We start from the raw sequence: 21,300 nt of genomic DNA on the forward strand, positions 1-21,300 counted from the left end.
GGCCTCATGGAGCTACATTCATATACCTGGAATTCTAATCAAAAGCAAGGACTAGGAAGAAATGATATCAGCTATTCATCCAGTAATACTTACTGAGAGATCTGTGGTGGAACCACAGGGAGCATAGAGAAACAAAGGGGATTAGGTTATATTAGGGTTCAAGGAGTATTGACATTTTAAGCTGGGTGATCTGGTCATTAAGGATCCAGTGTTTTTAGTAGAGATTTGAAGGAAGTGAGTGTGTAATCAATGTATGTATATGGAAGAAGGGCATTCTGGGAGAGGAAACAGCAAGTGCAAAGGGCAGGGGCCATGATATGCTTGAAGTAGAATAGGCAGGTTGGTATGGTTGTAGCCCACTGAGTGAGGTGGCAATGAGGTCAGAAAGGTAAGGGTGGGGAACACAGATCATGTTGGCCTCTGTTTTCAATGACTTCAGCTCTTGGTACAAGACAGGAAACTATTTGAAGATTTTTGTGCAGATGAGTGGCATGATTAGACTTGTTTTAACTAGATTGCTGCAATTATTGCATCATTAGCATGAAAGTTTTACAAAAATGTGTCATTTCGATTAGTCTGCGGGTCAGAACTAATCAATGAAAAACAGAAAATAGGAGCCCTTCTGTGACAGAGGTACTGATTGCATTTATTGTCATAGAGAAAGCTCTTATCATCTATACTAGTCAGAGTATCTTCTAGACTTAATTGCCACAAAACAAGTTACTTTGGATGCTAACTGGACTATAGTCTTCTCATTTGCAAACTAGGGGTAATTGTATCTATATAATAAATGATATTATGAAGATGAGAATCAAATAAGAAATAATACTTGTGAAAATATCCAATGGTGCCTGCCTGAGATAATAAAGGATCTTTCAAAATGTTACCTGCACCCTCAACGGATTACAAAAATACATAAATTTAAAACCATTGACATAAATTACAGTGAATGTGAAAGTTTTAGTCATTTTGAATATATTTTTGTATTCTATTGCATAGAAATTTTGCAAATCATCCAAAGTCCTTCATTTAGAAATTGAAATATTTCAATTTTTGTTTTATAGAACAATCACTTAAGAAAGTACATATGGTAGTATACTGTTAAATAAGCAAAATATTTTGTTTGTTTTTCTTTATTTTACAAATATTCCAGCATTCCAGCATTGATTCTACATTACTTGTGTAATCAAAAGTGGCCAGGACATGTAATTTAATAATCTTAATGGAGTGGATTGCAGAGAAGGCTAGAAAGGGCAGATGCAAAGAACCTACCCAGGAGCTAGATACAGAAGCTCAATGCTCTTTTATTTTTTTTTTCTCTGACCATACATAAGTATTCACAGACAGGAGCAGAACTGTAATTTGATGAAAGGTTTGTGATTATGGAAAAACTTTTCAGAGATTTGAGATAAGGAAATATAAATGAACTTTTTAATGAGAAATAAAATGCAGGAATATTCACCCAAACTCCATTCTTCTGCTCCATTACGTTGGCAAAAAGTAGTATGACTTTCCTGTATTATAAGTGGAAAAAGGAACAACCTCAGAGAGTCATTTAATGCATTAGATGATCCTTTAGAACAATTTGCCTGTTAGTGCAGTTCACCCTTTCTACTATTCCTGAGGAAGGCAAGAGTAATAGTGACTGAATATTGCAGAAATTGTGGACTGTTGGCTTGGCAGTGTAGCCTTTTCCTGATGGGTTTTCTCAAGATCACTCCCCACCAACAAGATTTCAAGAAAAGAACAAAAATAAACTATGCCCTGGATGCCTGTGTGGCTCAGCGGTTTGGCGGCTGCCTTCGGCTCAGGTCTTGATCTCAGAATCTGGGATCAAGTCCCACATGGGGCTCCTGTGAAGAACCTGCTTCTCCCTCTGCCTGTGTCTCTGCCTCTCTCTGTGTCTCTCATTAATAAATAAATAAATCTTTAAAAATTAAAAAATATTTAAACTATGCCCAAATTATCTCTAATGTGAAACATTAAAACTGAAGGTGGTTTTACCATAATTAGGCCCAGTTTTACTGGAAGGTGATGGGAAAGCACTTTGTGATTTTTCTCTTTTGGTAGCAGAGAGTTCACAAACACCCAAGTATGTCCCATATCATCTTGGAGAGTATTGCCACATCCTCCATTATGCAATGGATCTTTCCGGCATTAGTGGCTTTTGTAAAGCTTTCTGAAGTGAAAGTCAGGGAGGATACACAGCTAAATCAGATATTAATTAGAGACCTGTTAGATGAAGATGAGGGAGAGGTTTAAAAGGGGAAAGAAGATTAGTGGGGCCAAATACTTCCATAAATTCCCAAAATTAAAAAAACAAGCTTTATTTTAAAATATTTTTTAACCTTTTTTTTTTGAAGTGTAGTTGACACATGAGGTGACATTAGTTTCAGGTGTACAACTTAGTGATTTGACAAGTTTATATGCTATGCTATGTTCACAAGTGCAGAAGCTTTATTTTTTTAAAGCTATAGATCTCAGGATCATCTCAAGAAGACTTCTTTCTTATTCTGTTTGTAACTGCCTTCTCTGTAGCCAATTGAATGTTTTGTTTGTGTAAAGACAATGCATCTCTTTGACCAGAACTATTATCCTCATTATTGGAAAAGGAAAACCATGACTGGCTAAAATGACTGAATGCAGGGCTTCTACCATAATCCATATCTTCTATGAGTAAATGTGTATTACCTATTTCAATACTGCCTTCACTACTATAAATAGTACCATGTTTTCTGTTCCTACTTAATGTGTAAATGTCAAAGGTATGGAGAATGACATTTGGTTTTTTAAAATAAATTCGTATAACACTTTAAAGGGAAAAGTGCCACTAAAATGTGACTATCTTTGGGATATGGTATTACAGGTAATTTTAAGTGTTTATAACATCATTGCTTTCCAATTTTTTAAAAAAATATTTCATTTATTTATGAAAGACACAGACAGAGAAGCAGAGACACAGACAGAGGGAGAAGCAGGCTCCCTGCAGGGAACCTGATGGTGGGACTCCATCCCAGGACCCCAGGATCAGGACCAGAGCTGAAGGCAGATAGATGCTCAACCACTGAGCCACCCAGACACCTCAACTTTCCAATGTTTTATAACAAAAATGTAATAGTATTATCATTAGAAAAAAATAACAGAAAAAAAAATACGTACCTCCAGACTTTAGGAGGTATTTAAATGCTACTGCCTAATGTCTTTTGCTTTGTTTTGTTTTTTTCTCCTGGGAATTCTAGTCGTTTTAGTCAGAGCAAAACAGGCTGCTACCACTGCCCTGTCAAACATCTCTGCCCCAGTCAGAAGCTACTGTGCTATCCTTGCCAGTTCAGTTCGGGACAATCTATTTCCTTTTTCATTTTCAGCTAATCTTTATGAATGAAATGTGATTAACTCTAGCCAAACTATGGAAACATCCTAACAGCATATGGGGAGCCTTCCTGTAGGGCCAGTTTGCTATTTCTGGTTAATAACAGATTTTAAAATCCAATTAGACAGTTTGAGAAAAGGAAGCCCAAGTTAAAAATATCTGACTGTTTGATTCAGCACAGTAGGGAATGGTTTAAAAGACAATCATTCATGGTGAATAGGATCTTAGTGATGAGAAACTCTTTTCTAGCCTATTAGAATAATAATTTTTTTTACTCCTTTACTGCTCCTAATGCTTCCTACTTAATTATATTATGTTAACTAGCAGATATTCTCACTCCCTTTATAAGAAGGAAAATCATGATGATTTTTGCCCACACAATACCATCCTTCTGTGTTAAGGGACTGGTTTTGACCTAATGGGAAGACATACAGATGGTTTAGGAAATGATACATGATTTTTCACACAGTGGTTAATGCATGAGAAAAGGCATGCCCAGGTCTGTCTAATGTCTACATGTGTTCATTGAATGATTCTTAAATGACCCTATTTGATTTGATTTCTTAACTACATTAGAAATAGATGAAACAATTAAGAAATCATTTTTCACCTATCATATTGGCAGATAGACTAAAATTGTTCACTATAATGGAGATTGTAAGGAAATAGGTACTCTCAAACACTGCTGGTAGGAGTATAAAATGGTTTGGTTTTTTTAACGGTTTGTGAACATAGAATTATTCTCTAAAATAATCTAGTCTGGCAACTATAATTAGAGATGCAGTAAAAGATTGTGTTTACAGATGCTCATTGTGGTAGCATTGCTAAAAAGTAAAAACTGGAAACAACCTAAATGTCCAAAAAAAAAAAAAAGAGGATGGCAAGGTCATGGGAAAGGCAATACATACAGTATTAACCCGAGGAAAAGCATATATACTATAAAGAGTTGGAGAAAAGTGAATATCTCTCAAAATGAAAAATGATCTCGACAAAGTAGCATATTTGATTGTTTTTGTTTTTTATAAATACCTTCTAGTCTTGCCCACATTTCCCATAATGAACGTGCAAAGCATAATTTATCCTGCAACAGGTGCCAAAGAAAAACAAGGGGTGAGGTCATGGGCTTCACAATGAAGCTGTGGATTTGAATCTTCTCTCTGCCATTTAATAACTACAAGATTTCAGGAAATTACCTAGCTCCTCTAACTCTTCTGTTTCTTCATCTGAAATATTAGATGCTGCTGCTGTGTATACCCAAAGGATGCTGTTTATATTAAGTAAGTTCATTTATATAGACCATTTTGACAATGAATGTCTAACATAAAATATATGTCCCATAAATCATCACTATTATTATTTCTTGTTATAAAAAAGAAATGCTATGCTTACATTCAAAAGATAGTTAGATGAAAGGACAAATAAAAGCTCATTTCACTGTGTTTTGTAGCAGCCTTATTGATGTGATTCTCATACCATAAAATTTATCCATTTAAAGTGCATGCTTCTGTTTTACTATGTTTTGCCAAATGATTAGGTAAGGAAATTTGTTGAAAGAAAATTATTTTGAGAAATAAAAATTTATTTGCTATTAATAAGTGAGGAAAACCCCATCTACATAGAGATCACCCTCAAGTGAATCTCTTCTTTCAGTGTCAAGTTACCTTAGGGAAGGGGAAGAGGCTTGGAGACAATTTCCTCCTCTTCAAAGAAAGTTTATGAGTTTTGTAGACCCTGAGAAACAACCTGTAGGTCAACCAAAGGAGCCACCATCGTGTTCTGGGTCTCAAGGCTGTTGCCTGGGGCAGAAAGTGAACGGAAATAAACCTGCTCTGAGGGAGAAGGGAGTTCTTCCCTCACCTTTGAGTTTATGAGTTTTTGGTTCTTCATAGTTTTCTTTGGCAAATGAACTTTGTTCCATAGTTTCTACACAATATGATAAACACAAATGATTAGGAAGCATTTTGTAAGGATTAATTGCTGAAGAAATTATGAAGGAAGCCAGAATGTAGCCTGAAGTTAAGTAACTTTTTGGTCTCAGAACCACTATATACTCCAAGACCCTGTAGAGTTTCTTTTAATGTGAGTTATACCTATCAATTAGAAATTAAAGTGAAAAAGGTTTAAAACAGAAGGATACGCAAGGACACATTTCCATTAGTCACCAGAGCAATGACATCATCATATGTCATGTATCCACTGGAAAATCCCACTGTAGATTTGTAGAAGAGTAGGAATGAAACAGGCAAATCACATCCCACTATTGTTATGAAAATAGTATTGACCTCAAGGACTGCCAGAAAAGGTTTGGGGAATCTCTGAGGAATCCTGCACCACACTTTGAGAACTCTTGTTATAAAATGATTCTTTCCTTTGCCACACGAAACTACCTTTGGGATATGGGATTGTCTAAGGCCACAATGCAGCCAGCTCTGAGATTTTTAAGGTCAAGAAGAGATGAACTTCATCACTCAAAAGCCACAGTGGTCAAAAGCATACCCCAACTGGATTTTCTTTCTCCGACTCTATGGACCACCTTTTAGCTATTTTAGTGGCAACTGCCTCTAAGATTTATTAAGAACCAATAGACTTATAAGACCCTGTTTGCAGAAAAAGGGTCTTCAGTCACCAGTACCTGCTGAACTCACCTTTATCTCCATCTGTAGCAGCAGCCCAGAACAAATAATCCATGTGTTGTTCTCTTTTTTCTTTTTCATTCACAGATAAACCATCTGTTCAAAGGGGGGGGGGGGTGGGAAAAGAGTGAGAAAAGATGGTACATATGAGGTGCCAATTTATTAAGTACATTTGTGGCTTTTTTTCTCTTTTTAATTTGGTTGATCACAATAATAATATACCCTTTCATAACATAAAATAATATCTAAGTATAAAATATTAAAAAAAATACCTAAGTAGGGGCACCTGGGTGGCTCAGGTTGTGATCTGCAGATCCTGGGATGGAGCCCAGCTCCCTTTGTCTCACTGCTCAGCAGGGGGCCTTCTTCTCCCTCTCTCTGCCCTTCCCTGCCCATGGTATCTGCTCTCTCTCTCTCTCTCTCTCAAATAAATAAATAAATAATCTTTTTAAAAAATGCCTAAGTTATAATGAGTAAAAAGAGAACCTAAGTGCCACCCCCCCGGCTCCCAACAAAATCCTCTCCCAAATTACATTTCTCAGAGATAACTGTGTCAGTTTCCTGTGGATTCTCACAGCCCTCTTTGTTGTCAAGTTGCAACCATAGATAAATTGAAAGTCTGGGAGAGGAGTGTTGTTTTGTTTTGCTTTTTCACATACACAGTATTATCTCAGAGATAGCTCCAAGTGTCAAGTGCATGCGTGTCATTTTTTTAAAGCAATGCACATATGTCATAATGTAGGGGAAGTAGGTTTATTTAATCATTCATTAATTGATAGGTATTTAGGTTATTAACAATTTTTCCATTTTATAAACAACGTTGACATGAAAATGCATAAATCTTTGTCAACTGTTAGAATCCCAGAAGTGGGATTGCTGGACTGAAGACATCCTCATTTTAAAATGTGATAGACATTACCCTCAAAAGTGCATTGTGTATCAATTTACACAATCGCCAGTAATTTATGGGGAATTCCATGGCCCTACACTGTATCACTGCATGAAGTTTTGCTCTTTGAAAATTGTCCGATCTGATGGGTGAATTATGGTGTCTTGTTTTATTTTGCATTTCTCTGATTATCAGTGAATTTGAACATCTTTTCATATTTTTTTGGTCATTTGTATTTCTCCTTCCAAGAGGAATTTTGCCCATATACTAGGCCTATTTTTTGACAGGGCTGTTTGCCTTTTTCCAGTAGATTTATGTAACCTTTTTATAAGTAATAGCACTTTATTTTTGTTTCAGATATCTTCCACCACTCTGTTGCTGTCTTTTAACCTCGATTATACTTTGTTTTGTCACACAGCAGGTTTTAATTTGTATGTGCTGAAATTTATCAAACTCTTTATTCAAAGTTTCTGAGTTTTTTTCCTTTCTTGGGAATTGGTATCCCCAAAAGTATAAAAATGCATTGCTTTCTCCAAGAGCTTTTGTGACTTCAGTGTTTCACAATTATATTTTTTACCCATTTTATATATTTATGGCTATATCTTTTAAATAATACAAAGCATGTATCTGAGTTAACTTTTTCCCAAATGGATGGCCATTTGCTGTAACACAACTTAGTGAGTATTTTATCCTTTGCCCATTAATTTGTCATCTTTAACTCAGGATGCTGTGGAGCTTCACTATAAAGAGTATGTTTCTAGAGTCAGACATCTGAATTTCAATGGAAGCTTTGCCACTTAAAATTTCTGTAAATTTTGATTTATTTAACATCTTCCATGTCCCTCTGATTTCATGGCTTTAAAATGGATAAACTAGTAATGATTATTATATCATATGATGATTAAATAAGATAATACTTATAAAACACCTCAAATAATACCAGGCACATTAGGAGCATACAATAAAGTTAGCTCTTATTAAAATTTTACAAGTCCACATATATCTAGGATCTGCTCTGAGTTGTTTATAGAAGCACCATCAAACAGAACTTTCTGTGTTATGAAAATGTTTCATATATGCATCATCCAGTGATATTCATTAGCCACACTGAGCCCTTGGAATGTGACTAGAATGACTGAAGAATTTAAATTTTTATTTCATTGAATTTTAACTAATTTTAATTTAAAATTAAGTAGTCACATGTGGCTATAGCTACCATATTGAACAGCTCCAGTGCAATGTTTGCCATGGACTTCCACTAGTTATACCTTATTATATTGAATTCTTCAGTAAGGATTATTATTGGGACCATGTTCTGAATTTAGTCAAATGATTTTCCTGGCATCATCGAGAAGAGCTTATAACTTTCTTTAATCTGTTTAAGTTAAAAAATAATAATAATAATCTGTTTAAGTTGTCAGCTGCTAGGAACGATAAATCTAGTTCCTAGTTGGAATCAACTTATTCTTCAAATAAATCTTTTTAGTTCTTATTTTATTTGACCATATGGTTAAATTTCATTGGATAATTTTATTTAGAGGTCTTCTAAATTCATATTTGAGATCTGTTTAAGTTAAAAAAAAATAATAATCTATTTAAGTTGTCAGCTCCTAGGAATGATAAATCTAGTTCCTAGTTGGAATCAACTTATTCTTCAAATAAATCTTTTTGGTTCTTGTTTTATTTGACCATATGGTTAAATTTCATTGGATAATTTTATTTAGAGGTCTTCTACATTCATATTCAAGATTATTTTAAATTTGCCTTGTACAGTGAGTGGTATCAGGGTTTATTGACCTAGTAAAGTGAATTGGGAATTTTCATATTTGAAATTCTGAAAGAGATTGGATGCTGGAGTTATTATATGTTCTTGAGAATTTAGGAGAACTGAGATTAAAAACACCTGGGCTTAGTAGCTTGGGGTGGGTGGGGTGAGGGGCTAGACCTTTGTCTACCTTAACTATATCTTCTATGATGATTGTCTATTCAGATGTTATATCCATTCATAAGGCAATTTTGAAATCACTGATGCTCCAAAGAAAATCTGCCCATGGATAGTGTCTTAGTCAACACCGGCTACTGTAACAAATTGCCTTTGACTAAGTGGCAAACATTTATTTCTCACAATTTTGGAAGTTGTAAAGTCCAAAATCAAGGCACTGGCAGACCCACTGTCTGGTGAGAGCCTTATTCCAGGTTTGCAGATAGTTGTCTTCTCTTTGTATCTTCACATGGTTGAAAGAGAAAGGGCTAGCTTTCTTCCTCTTCTTATTAGGACACTCATCTAATGATGGGGGCTCCAATCATGGGGGCTCCAATCTCATGAAGTCATGAACTTCCAAAAGCCTGTCTCTTTAGGGTTTCACTATATCTGTTTTGGGGAGACCCTGACATTTGGTCTATAGCAAGTAGCAATATCTCCACTCAGTGATACTCTTAACTTGTAAATGCATTCTTCAAGTAATGAGTCTGAGGGATGCCTAGGTGGCTCAGTGGTTGAGCATCTGCCTTTGGCTCAGGGCGTGATCCCAGAGTCACAGGATCGTGTCCCACATCGGGCGTCCTACATGGATCCTGTTTCTCCCTCTACCTGTGTCTCTGCCTCTCTCTATGTCAGTCATGAATAAATAAATAAAATCTTTTAAAAAAACAAAACAAAAAAACCCAACAAGTCTGAGATTATACAAAGATTTATCTTTAAGCATGTTTATCTCGTAATTTTCAATATAGTAAGATTAGAAACAATTACCCTGGTTAAGTAGATATTATATATCCATTAAAATCATGCTCTAGAAAAACTAATTCTTATAAGAATGATAGATTATACAAATTTAATATTGCTTTTCTTTGGATGTTAGCATTAGAATGACTTATTTTTCCTTTTATGTCTGCTTTCTTCAAGTTTTCTATAAAGAACGCGTTTGTTTTTTTTAACAAAAGTCAGAAAAGCAATGGTTGAGTTTAATTCAATTAAACAAAACAAAACAAAACAAAACAAACCTGCTGGGCACTTCCTATGCTCCAAGCACCACGTAGAAAATAAAACAAATCAGTGCTCAACACCTATGTAATTCACAGCCTAATGAGAAAGACAGCTAAAATATTATACTTCAAAGAAGGCAGAATAGGATAAATACTGTGGAAATCATGAGTTTGGGGACATTCTGATTTGGCCAAAGGCCCTATTCCCTTTCTGTACTTCGGATCTTCATGGTAGATATTTTAGGATAAGATTATTTTAAGGTATTTATAGGTAAGGTTATCGGATAAAATGTAAGACACCCCATCAAATTGGAATTTAAGATAAACAATAATTTTTAACATAATTATATCACATGCTTACTTACACTAAAAATCTATGTTATTTATCTGAAATTCATGTTTTACTGCCCTAAATCTGGCAACCTTACTTTAGGAATAAATAACATTTTGTAAAAATAATTACAAAATAACATTTTGTAAAAGGCAGGATTCTACAAATCTCTCTCAGAACCCTAGTTCTATAAGACTTGGCAAAAATAACTATGTGGTCACAAAAGATAGTGAATCACTGCATGCTGTAGCTCCTCTTTTGTATAACTGTAACTCAGAGTGGTATTCACCTGTTGTAACAACCAGGGTAGCCTGGATACTGACCAGGTCAGAACCGATTCTGGCCATTAACCCTTCTGTGGCTATACTGAGAATGAACTGGAGATCCATGTACTACAGTTTATACCTCTGAGCATCTGCTATGTGCCACACACCCCTTAGTACATTACATACCTCATCTCGTTAAATCCCCACACATCTGTGCAGAACCTATTAGGATTTTATACACGATGAAACTGTGGCTCAGAGAGGTTAAGCAGCTTGCCCAAACTCACACAGTAGTAAGTGATACAGTCTGAATCTACCACCTATATGCTTAATCAGTGGAGATTCACTATATGCATTAGCCCATTAGAAGCCTGGAAGGGTAAGGAACTTTTTGACTCTGTGACGAGTTCCTAGATTGCACCATAGAAGATGCTGGCAGATTGTTGTATGGTTTACCAAGAACTTATATACATCTTATCTTCAAGTATCTTTTTTTTAAATTGTAAATTATTTTTGGTTTCAGGGTTCAGTTTCTGCAAATCCATTGGACTCCTAAGAAATTTTTTTAATTGTTTAAGGATTTCTGATTTTTTCTGAACATTTGAGTTTTGTGTGTGTGTGTGTGTGTATTCTCCAAGGCTCTTCATTGTCTTCTTTTTAATAATCTGAAGTCTTATAACAATATCCTTATATAGAACTACTTTTCACAATAAAATGTTCTCTTCAAAAAATTCCACAGACCTAGCCTCTGCTCACACAAGATAATTTCTGAGCTCTTAATTCTGTGGGATATTCTTGTTTTTATACATAACTAGAGAAGTCTAAGATCAACTATGAGTGTCGTTTGAGTTTTCACATACCTTATATGCCATAGCCAGCCAGCTATTCTTAACGCAAGTAGTTATAGCAATGAACACAGATATATTAAAAAGAACTATTTGAGTTCAAGTGCTGCCTGTGTTACCAACTAGACTTGTAATCTTGAACATATCAAGATGTTGGAGCTAAATTACCATAAATATCTTAAATTACTGAATTAGCAGTAATAGAGTAAATGAGAAAAATTAAGATTCAGGGATATTAGTTACATCCCCCAAAGTCCTAAGTGTGTAATTACAGAAATACTACAAATGGGTAGGGCGGCAGACAGTTGTCATTTTAGCACTTGCCAAGAAAATTTATTGCATATTAACAAATTATTTTCCAGTGAAGTTTCTAGATGCATTCATTTTAGGTAACAAAAGTTACTTCAAATAAAGCCAAGAACCATTTAAAATACAGTGATTTCCCTTTGTTATTTATATAATATGATTTTGATGGCAGTAAAATAAACCAAGTGACTAATAAAAGTAAACTTATGAGAAGTGGTTATTTAAAAAGTTCTCTATGCCTAACATTTATTCTAAATCAGTAGGTTTCTAATGTCTTCTTGATGTTTAATAATTATCTGATTCAATTAAAATTAGATTTAATAATATCATTATTTTTTTCTATAAATACAACTTTGTTCCCCAGGATAAAATTCTACGTACCCAATGTGACGGTTAATTTCAGATGTCAACTTAACTTGTGCCAAGGGGTACCCAGATATTTAGATAAACATTATTTTAACTGTTTCTTTAGGGTGTTTTTGAATAAGATTAACATTTAAATCACTAGACTCTGTAAAGCAGAAAAACAGATTGCCCTGTATAATATGCTGGCAGTTGAAAAACTGATGAGAGCAAAAGGCTAACCTTCCCCAGAGTAAGAGAGAATTCTCTGGCCTGATGACCTATGAACTGCAACATTTGGCTCTTCCTGGCTCACCAGTAACTTCTCTCTTTTGATTCAAGATCAGCTCTGCAGATCTTGCGCTTGTCAACTTCCATAATCACGTGAGCCAATTTAGGACATAAAGTCTATTGGCTGGAATCAGCCTAATCAAAGTAATTGTAATCCAAAACCAACTTTATATTATTATTCATCTTTAAGATAATGGTTTTCAGCCTTCTTTGTTCATTAAAATCATTTGAGGCATTTTTTACAGTGTGGGCCATTCTACAAATTTTGATTTGATTGGTCTGGGGAACGGCAGAGGCAGAAGTTCCCTGGGGATTCTAACACACAACCAAAGATGAAAGCCACAGGGGCATTAGTTACCCTGCCCACCACATAACAACTGCTCACCATTCTGTTAGTCAATGCAGTGCCAGCCAATTTTTCTAGGCCAAGAGTTGGTTATTTCAAAGCTCCTCTGGGAGAGTTTATTCAATACCGTAGAGGTCCTTTTTTCCCCTTTAACTACTGTGCAAATTCACTTGATACTGTAATTCCCATCCTTTTATGAATAGAATGTTCTTATTATAATACTCCTTTTTTAAAAAATAAAAAGCCTAGCCTTTTTAAAATCACTAGTAGGAGGAAACCAGGTGGGAAATGGGGAGGAGTCATGTCAGAGCGCCTCTGTGCCGAAAGTGTCCCCATATTCATTCATTATATTTGCTTATTTTTTCAATTCAACATACAGTTCTGGAAATACCTATTGAGGATTGAGATTGTGTCAAGTGGTGTTCTAAACATCCACAGTACCTCATCGGATAAAACAGGCAACAATCCCTGCCCTCACAGAGTTTATATTCCAGTGTACCTCTAAAATATGCCAGGCTGTAAACTATGTCCTATGCAGATAAAATCACATACAACACAGTCCTTGCCCCTTCACCCAAGAAAACCATCATTTGTAACATGGCGACTTTTTGTAGATGATGAAATAGTGACTTGCTTAAAATCTGTAGACACTGAAGTCAGGACTCTGTTCCTTCCTACATACCTTACCACCTCCCTATTATCCATTTCTGAAAAATTATTGGTGGCTGTCTTCAGCAATAAGGCGTTACCATAAGTTCTTGAACCGAAGTGTAGCATTATTAAGATGATGTTTGAGAAATCTACTTCTAGCCCTAGTGTTTGGAAACCCAAATGTTCAGAGAGCATGCTGCATGTACAATCTGAAGTGGATCAGGTGGGACAGGACAAGAAGTAATGGGGACCTAAGCACAACAGAAAATGGTATTAGAACAGTGGGAATCAGCAATTTTTGCACTGGAAGCTTTGGGAGATGTTGCTTACTGTAGTCTGCCTGAAGTTGGGACAAAACTGAACAAACAAGATGAGTTTGGTGCTTTGGAAATTGTGAAAGTGCTAGTGAACTCTACTCTCCTCTATCAGAAGTAACTGAAATTAATGAAGCTCTTGCAGAAAACCCAGGACTTGTCGATAAATCTTGTTATGAAGATGGTTGGCTGATCAAGATAGCACTCAGTAATCCTTCAGGACTGGATGAATTAATGAGTGAAGAAGCATATGAGAAATACATAAAATCTATTGAGGATTGAAAATGGAATCCTAAATAAACTAATATGAAACGAAACAAAACAAAACAAAAACTAGACTAGAGGGGTGAACGCTTGACACCAGAAGAAGTTGAAACCTGGGTTTGGGAAGCTCCAAGGATGTGTCCATCACCCTTATGTTTAGGTCAAGCCCAATTAGGAGGCTACCTCCGAATGAACTCCACACATTGAAACTGACTTTCGTCACTGTTGTAAGTCACAGCTCAGGTAGAGAGGGTGCTAAGAGACACAGAGCACGTGTAGTATGAGGGGGCACCTGCTCTTGCCTCTATGCCATCCATGAGGAATGACATGTAGGAATGGTTTTCCTTCCCCGGCCACCAGAAAGGCAGGTGCTTTGTTGCTCTAGCCTGCATTGTCTTCCTCTGTAAATGGAAGGTGCTGAATCAAGGGATTGCCAGGGTCCTTTCAAATGCTAACTGTCTATGAGTCACTTCTTTATTCTGTCTATCCAGAATTTCAGGCCTGCCTCAAACCGGCAGTTTAGAGGTTAAAAGGCTGCAAAATGAGCCTGAACCTCAGAGTCTATGACCATCCTTCACTCTAGAGAGGAAGAGCAGGATTTGGTATCCAAAGTTCTTACTCATAATGGGAGCACATGTCAGCACCATTGGTAATGATGGACTCAGAATCAGGAATCACACTTAGGCCCTGTGTATTGCCTGCCAGTCCCTGTGCTGGTGGTATTAGAATGTAACACTAGCAATTTGGTGGTATGAATAAGGAGACAGCTTTTGCTGCTTTTAAGTGATTTTGAAATACGTTTTAAAAATCTATTAAAATGTGGTCGATCCTTTAGAAGTCATGATTTTGAATTGTGTTTAAATGCATACTTGTTATGATTTATGAGTTTACGTCTGAGTTAGGTACATGACGCTAGAGGTGGCAACGTGACATATTTCTACCATCACAAATGGAGATCAGAAAATGTTACTCATGTGAAAATAAACATGTCTGACACTGAAAACTCTCTTTTCTCTCTTGTGTAATGGAGTTTTATTGAGCCTTGGCAGAAAAACAAAGAAGTCTGCATTCAGGCTTGTGGAGTGAAGCTCATTCACAAACCCTTTCAAAACCTACTGAAAATGTCTACCGAGATGCCCAATCTTTAAAACCTCTGTCATTTCTTGCTCTTATGCTTCTATTTGCATAATTAGCTATCACTCAGTTTTCAATTCATGTGATTGTTAAAAGCCACTTATGAATCTGACTTTTTATATGGGTTACAAGCATCTATTTTCCTGCTCTGTTCATACAGGGCAGGGACCCCTTTATGATGGAACTGAAACACAGGCAGATACTTAATATGTTTCGTTTGAAAGAATTATGATCCAATCTATTTGTAAAAGAAGTCAACCAAGTACAGTTTTTGCTGCTTGGTTGCTGGAGCTTATTTTTGGAATTACATCTGGGTTGTGCCTAATGCAGTGATTAGATCCTACCTATAAGGATATCTCTGGTGGTCATACCTAAAATCTAGTTTATTTAATTCTTGAATAATATCAAAATTCCTAAATTTCACTTAGCCTAAGGGATTTTTCCACTTGCTTCAAATCTGAGCTTTGCCACAGACCACTCTTTATCTCCTTTGTTGCAAATGTGCAATGAAGCATTCTTAGATCACCAAGATTGGAGCGATACACCCCAGACGGCCAGAAGTTTAACCTTTGAGAATGCTGTGAAGGGCAATCCAGAAAAAAAAAAAAAAAAAGATGAGGGAATTCCTCATTCTCCTCAGGGTGTATGTAAGTTGAGAAAGTAGAGGGGAAAATGGGGATGCTCTTAAATGCATCAGTTCTAGGACCAACGCACTGGGAATTACCAGCACCTGATATTTTTTCCTGCACTTATTCAACCTTGACAGGGGTACTAGCTGCTCAATGACATATCAGATGACATTTTTAAAAAAATCTTATTTTAGCTTCAAGGACTTGGCTTGCTTTGAGGCTATTGCTCTGGAGCCTTTAAATGCAAATGAGGGAAACCCCAGGTTATAAAGCATCTGCTTCTGCAGACAGGTTTTCAATCCTGTTACCTTAGCAACATTTGCCCTTGTATTCCACAGGCCACCTTGACAGCCTGCATAATGTAACTGGCAGAAAGAAAGCGCAGGGGGTGCCGTTGGGGCGGGGGGTGGGGGGGCACGCAGGGTGTAGCATTGGTGAGTGGCTTGGGATCCTTCACATACTGTCCCTGCAACAAAAATAGAAACCTCATTTTCAGCAATAAAAGAAGTTGGGGGGGGGGATAAAAACGTTGCGATTATAGATATATATATCTCAGAAGTAGCTGGACCTGAGAGAGCATAGATTTTCCGAAAATATCCTTCCCACCAGCCGTGCTGCAGATGTGTCACTGAAGCTCAGCCAGGCAGGCCATCTGCTGCAGTGTTTCCCTGGAAATTCCCAGCGACGCCCCTCCCGGCGCGTCCAGCCCCCGCCGCCGAGGAGCTGCCCGTGACGTCGCTGCCGCTCGCGGGAGGGAATCCCAGCCCCTGCGTGCCTGCGGTGGAGCCGAGCCGGTCTGCTCTGGATGCTGGGCACCTGGGGCTTCTTACCCTAAAGAATCACAATAGCAATATGCAGTCCGTCACAGTGCGCAAAGCACGCCTTCTAACGCATATTCTAAATTCGTGATAATGTGACGCTGCGGGGCTCAGTGGTTGAGCGGCTGCCTTGGGCTCCGGGCGTGATCCCGGGGTCTGGCATCCAGTGCGCATAGGGCTCCCCGCAGGGAGCCTGCTTCTCCCTCTACCTAGGTCTCTGCCTCTCTCTCTTAAATAAAATCTTAAATAAATAAATAAATAAATAAATAAATAAATAAATAAAATGAATTCGTGATTATATATATAAAATATATATATGATTATATATCATGAATTTATATATAAACAATATATAAAAATGAGATATACATTGTTATATATTAAATATATGTTTATGGTATATATTAAATATATATTAAACATATAGGTATATATGTTATGTTAAATATGTATTGTGACTTATCTGTTCAAAGAGTGCTAGCCAACAGTACCATCGTGGCAGCCAATTTTAACCTACCGTCTATGGACTCGTGAAAAAAGAAATGATTTTGCTTAATTACTTTTAAAAAATAAGAGTAATGAATATTTTCTTATCTATATATTGTTATTGTATTGTAGCTTCTGCAGAAAATTGAGATGCAAATCTCAGATGAGCTATAGCTACGTGGAGACCTACGGCAAACCAATGTTTAGCTAGTGTGCATTTTGTCATTCCTTGCGTGGTAGATGAAATAAGGCTTTACCCAGCTTGATGCACAGTGGAGAAATGGGACCTGCTTTCTTTCCTCCCTCATATAGAGAATTAACCTCTGGATAAGGTTGAAAATATGGGCAAAGAGCTGCCTTTGGAAGATTGTATTACCTCTAAATGTGTTTAACCCATATGTTCAGAATCATAGCAAAAAAGAAAAAAAACCAACCAGAAATAATAAAGTAAGCTTTAGTAATGTTGAAGTGGGACACATAAATAGAAATAGATATTCTTGGGGAACTAATCTCTTACTCAAGAGCTGTAGATAATTACAGCTTTATTGTCATATTGTTTTTAGGCAGTAAATCACAATAAAAATAGTAAATTCTTAGGGAGTAACTTAATCTTTTTGTTTTGTTTTCTTCCAACAAAAATGAAGGTGATAATAGCATATATTGATTGGGTACTGAGTATTGGATACTTATCAACATTTTTTGTTGTCATTGTAGATTTAAATATGAGTACATGAATCAATCTATTGTGTTGGCATTGCTAGAAAAGAGTCGTATTTTTTTTTAAAGAAATCAGCCTAAAGGGGAAAATATGAATATACACTTTCATATTTTTTTGTTCTCAAGGATATTTAGTGTTCTGTTTATATTTAACAGGTTCCTACTCTCACATTTATAATTCTTTACCTTTTTGTAATTCAGATCTTTATTACCAAAATGCGTTTGTCCTTTTCCCCATGCAAAAAGGATTCTTTTCATATTTTCACAATTAAGCTAATATGCCAATAAGGGACACATACACACACACACACACACACACACACAAACACACACATGTCCTTCTTTCAGGCCACAAAGAAGCCATGGTTATGTGTATATATCTTTTCAGTAGTATTTATACACAAGAGTCTCGAAAGATTTTTCTGGAAATACTGCTTGACTTCACATTCCTGCAAAGTGCTAGCTCTATGTAAAAAAGAGATTTTTAAAAAGATTTTAAAATGAAAATGAACACAGGAGCTCTTACAAAGCTTTTTTGAAGTTAATCTCTCTATCTCTTAACTCATTCCTTTCCTGCCTCTCCAGAATGCCATGGGGAAGTATTACTGTAAAGCATTTGGAATTTAGAAGATTCTATGTAACTGCTAGTTAAAATTTTCATTATTTGCAAGGTTTAATTTGTGAAATGAATCTTTCAAACTTTAATCCCTTGAAGCAGTAAGGACAAAGAAATGTTGACCCACTATGAATCCTGTTTTCTCTGCTCTTCCCCAGACACATCAGGGTAGGTCCATCTTCTTCAAAGCCATTCAGCCAGCCCACAGCTTTTGTCTTTTCAAATTTTTAATTGCACCATTTATCTGTCAGCTATGAAAATCTTTGATTACATCTCCATCGATTCCTTTCATATATTCTCCACTACTTTTGCAACCATCACACTTGTCTGTGGAGTCTTCTGAATCTTCTGGATCCCTGGACACAGAATTTTCATGTGCCATCACCAGGTACAAGGTGAGACCACTTGGAGGGAACCACTCTGTCAAAAATTAGGAGAAAGTGATCAAGCAAAACAGGGCTTGACAGATTTGCTTATATAAATAGATTCTAATTCCGTTTTGCTGCCACACCAAGCAAATAAGCAATGTTGCCAGTGTGAGAACAACTTGTATCCAAGGTATTCAGTCAGTCACAGACAGAAGAAAAACAATGGCATTCTCTCAAAGATCAGATATTTCCTAATGGGAAACTGTGTTGTTATCTGTTTTCCTTTGCTTCGGATGCCAGATAGGAGAAAATAGCATGCATTTGTTTGCCGAAGAAATCATATTGAAGAGAAAACGAGCATAAATAGAAAACACCTGACAATTACAGAAAAGGTAATCCAATTTCTGATTTTTTGAACAAGATATTAATAAAGGGCATTTATAGAATGTTTAAATAAATCCATTTTCTTAAAGCAAGAAACAATTTTCCTCTGAATGGAAGGTACAGTGCAGCTGATACTTTGTGTTAATGTGAAATAACTTGGAGTTTCCCTTTGATTGCATTACAAAGACATATAAACACCTGCTGCAATTAGGTTTAAATCTTGGAAAAAATAGAAAAGCATTTTCAAGTTTTCCACCAGAATTTTCAATGTCACTCAACAGGAGGACATACGATGCTATTTCTATGACCTTGGGCAAGTCACTTAACCTCTAAGAAACTTGGTTTCCTTCTTTTCTTGAAAATACAAAATAATACTTGACCTTGTCTGTCTCTATTTTTTTAAGATTAAAAGGGCCAATATAAATGAGTGGGCTTTTGTAAATAGTTGTGTACACATCTGATTCACTGTTATATATCTTTACACCTTCTGTGCTCCTGCTTCAGAGGCCATCCCTTGTCCTTGTCAGCTGTGTGTGATCATGTTGCCCTCTAGTGTCTGCAGTTCGAAGAGACCCCAAAGAAGCCTTGAGAGAAAAAAGTTAATGGATTCAAGAGGGAAGGGCAGGAAAGGGAAGCTGGTGGTAGAGAAGTCTAGATATAAACCAACCACAGTGGTAGGAACAATGAGCAGCAGCTTATTCTGAGGAGGAGATCCAGGGCACTTTGAGAGAGGAAGAGAAGAAATAGGATCGAGAAAGAAGTGAGATGGAAGTGACTCTGGAAAGCTCAGTGGCCAGGGAGGCAGGGGAACTGGAAACACCGCACTCTCCCTCAAAAGCTCTGGCCTCCATAACCAGCCCTGTAAGTGAGATCATTGAAAGAAAGGTTCACCAAAGTGCCTTGCAAGAACACACTTCTTTGAATCAGCGTCATAAGATGAGAGAGAGGCAGAACAATAAAAAAAAAGCAGTATGAAAGAGAAGTATTGAAGGGGCCACTGCAAGAGCACTTGGATGGCTCAGTGGTTAAGCATCTGCCTTTGGCTCAGGCTCAGGTCGTGATCACAGGGTCCTGGGATCGAGTTCCTCATCAGGCTCCCTGCACAGAGCCTGCTTCTCCCTCTGCCTATGTCTCTCCCTCTCCCTCTGTGTCTCTCATGAATAAATAAAGAAAATCTTTAAAAAATATAAAATAAATAAAATGCTAAGTACTGTGGCAATGTAAAGTACTGTGCATTCCTAAAGAAATGTGGAAACAATGGGATGCCTGGGTGGCTCAGTGGTTAAACATCTTGCCGTCCACTCAGGGTGTGATCCTGGGGTTCCGGGATCAAGTCCTGCATCAGACTCCCCTAGGGGAGCCTGTTTCTCCCTTTGTCTGTGTCTCTGCCTCTCTCTGTGTCTCTCATGAATAAATAAATAATCTTTAAAAGAGAAAATAAAAGAAATGTGGAAATAACAGAAATTTTTTCCAACCCGAAGACCAGCACCTAAAATTGAGTTTTCTTTTGGGAGCCTGTGTCACATGGCATTGTCCGTGACATTGCCCAGTAAGCATATTTTCCAGTGAACAGAAAACCTGCCATTTCCCGAGAGCTATTAACTCTGCCAAAGAGTTTTCCATTAGCAAGTGGACAAATCAGTTACAAATCAGTTACAGACTGGACTGTACCTCTTTATTTAAATATTTTCCTTGAATCTACCCACTTCCTTAGTCTAATAGCTTCTCTGTACCTTTCCACATAGAAAGGAAGGAAAGTGACACTTGTCATCTCTGTGCCATGTGCATCCTAATAGTCAGCTCCTCTTCTAACCCCGCTGTCTGCCCACGGATTCTAAAACTATTTTATGGGGCCACCAGGTGGCAGTTAGGGCAAATGGTTTTTGGCTTCTCCCTGTAACCTTGGAGAAAGCCAGGTGATTCCTAATGGAGAAACAGGCCCTAGAAATAGAAACGTTATTCTTCAGTATTTGGAGGTGCCAGGCCCGGGACTCTGTGTTTTCACACATAATACCTTACCCAATCCGTGTGGCAACATGTATTAAATAGAGCCATTAGACAGATGAAGGCAAAGAAATGGGTAATAAGGCATCATTCTTTTTTTTTTTTGTATATTTTTTAATTGGAGTTCGATCTGCCAACATATAGTATAATACCCAGTGCTCATCCCATCAAGTGGCCCTCTCAGTGCCCGTCAACCAGTCACCTCCAAAACCAGTCACCCCGTCCCCCTGCCCACCTCCCCTTCCACTACCCCTTGTTCGTTTCCCAGAGTTAGGAGTCTCTCACATTCCATCACCCTCTCAGATATTTCCCAT

General features: G+C 37.1%; 1 protein-coding gene and 1 pseudogene across 2 annotated transcripts in view; both read left to right on the forward strand.

Moving 5' to 3' along the window:
- Positions 1 to 21,300, forward strand: part of NRG1 (neuregulin 1) — a 1,076,683-nt gene that overhangs the window by 561,763 nt on the left and 493,620 nt on the right. The window lies entirely within an intron of this gene.
- Positions 13,453 to 13,863, forward strand: LOC121489410 (annotated as a pseudogene).

The sequence above is a fragment of the Vulpes lagopus genome, chromosome 4 (assembly GCF_018345385.1).
Source record: "Vulpes lagopus strain Blue_001 chromosome 4, ASM1834538v1, whole genome shotgun sequence".
NCBI lineage: Eukaryota > Metazoa > Chordata > Mammalia > Carnivora > Canidae > Vulpes > Vulpes lagopus.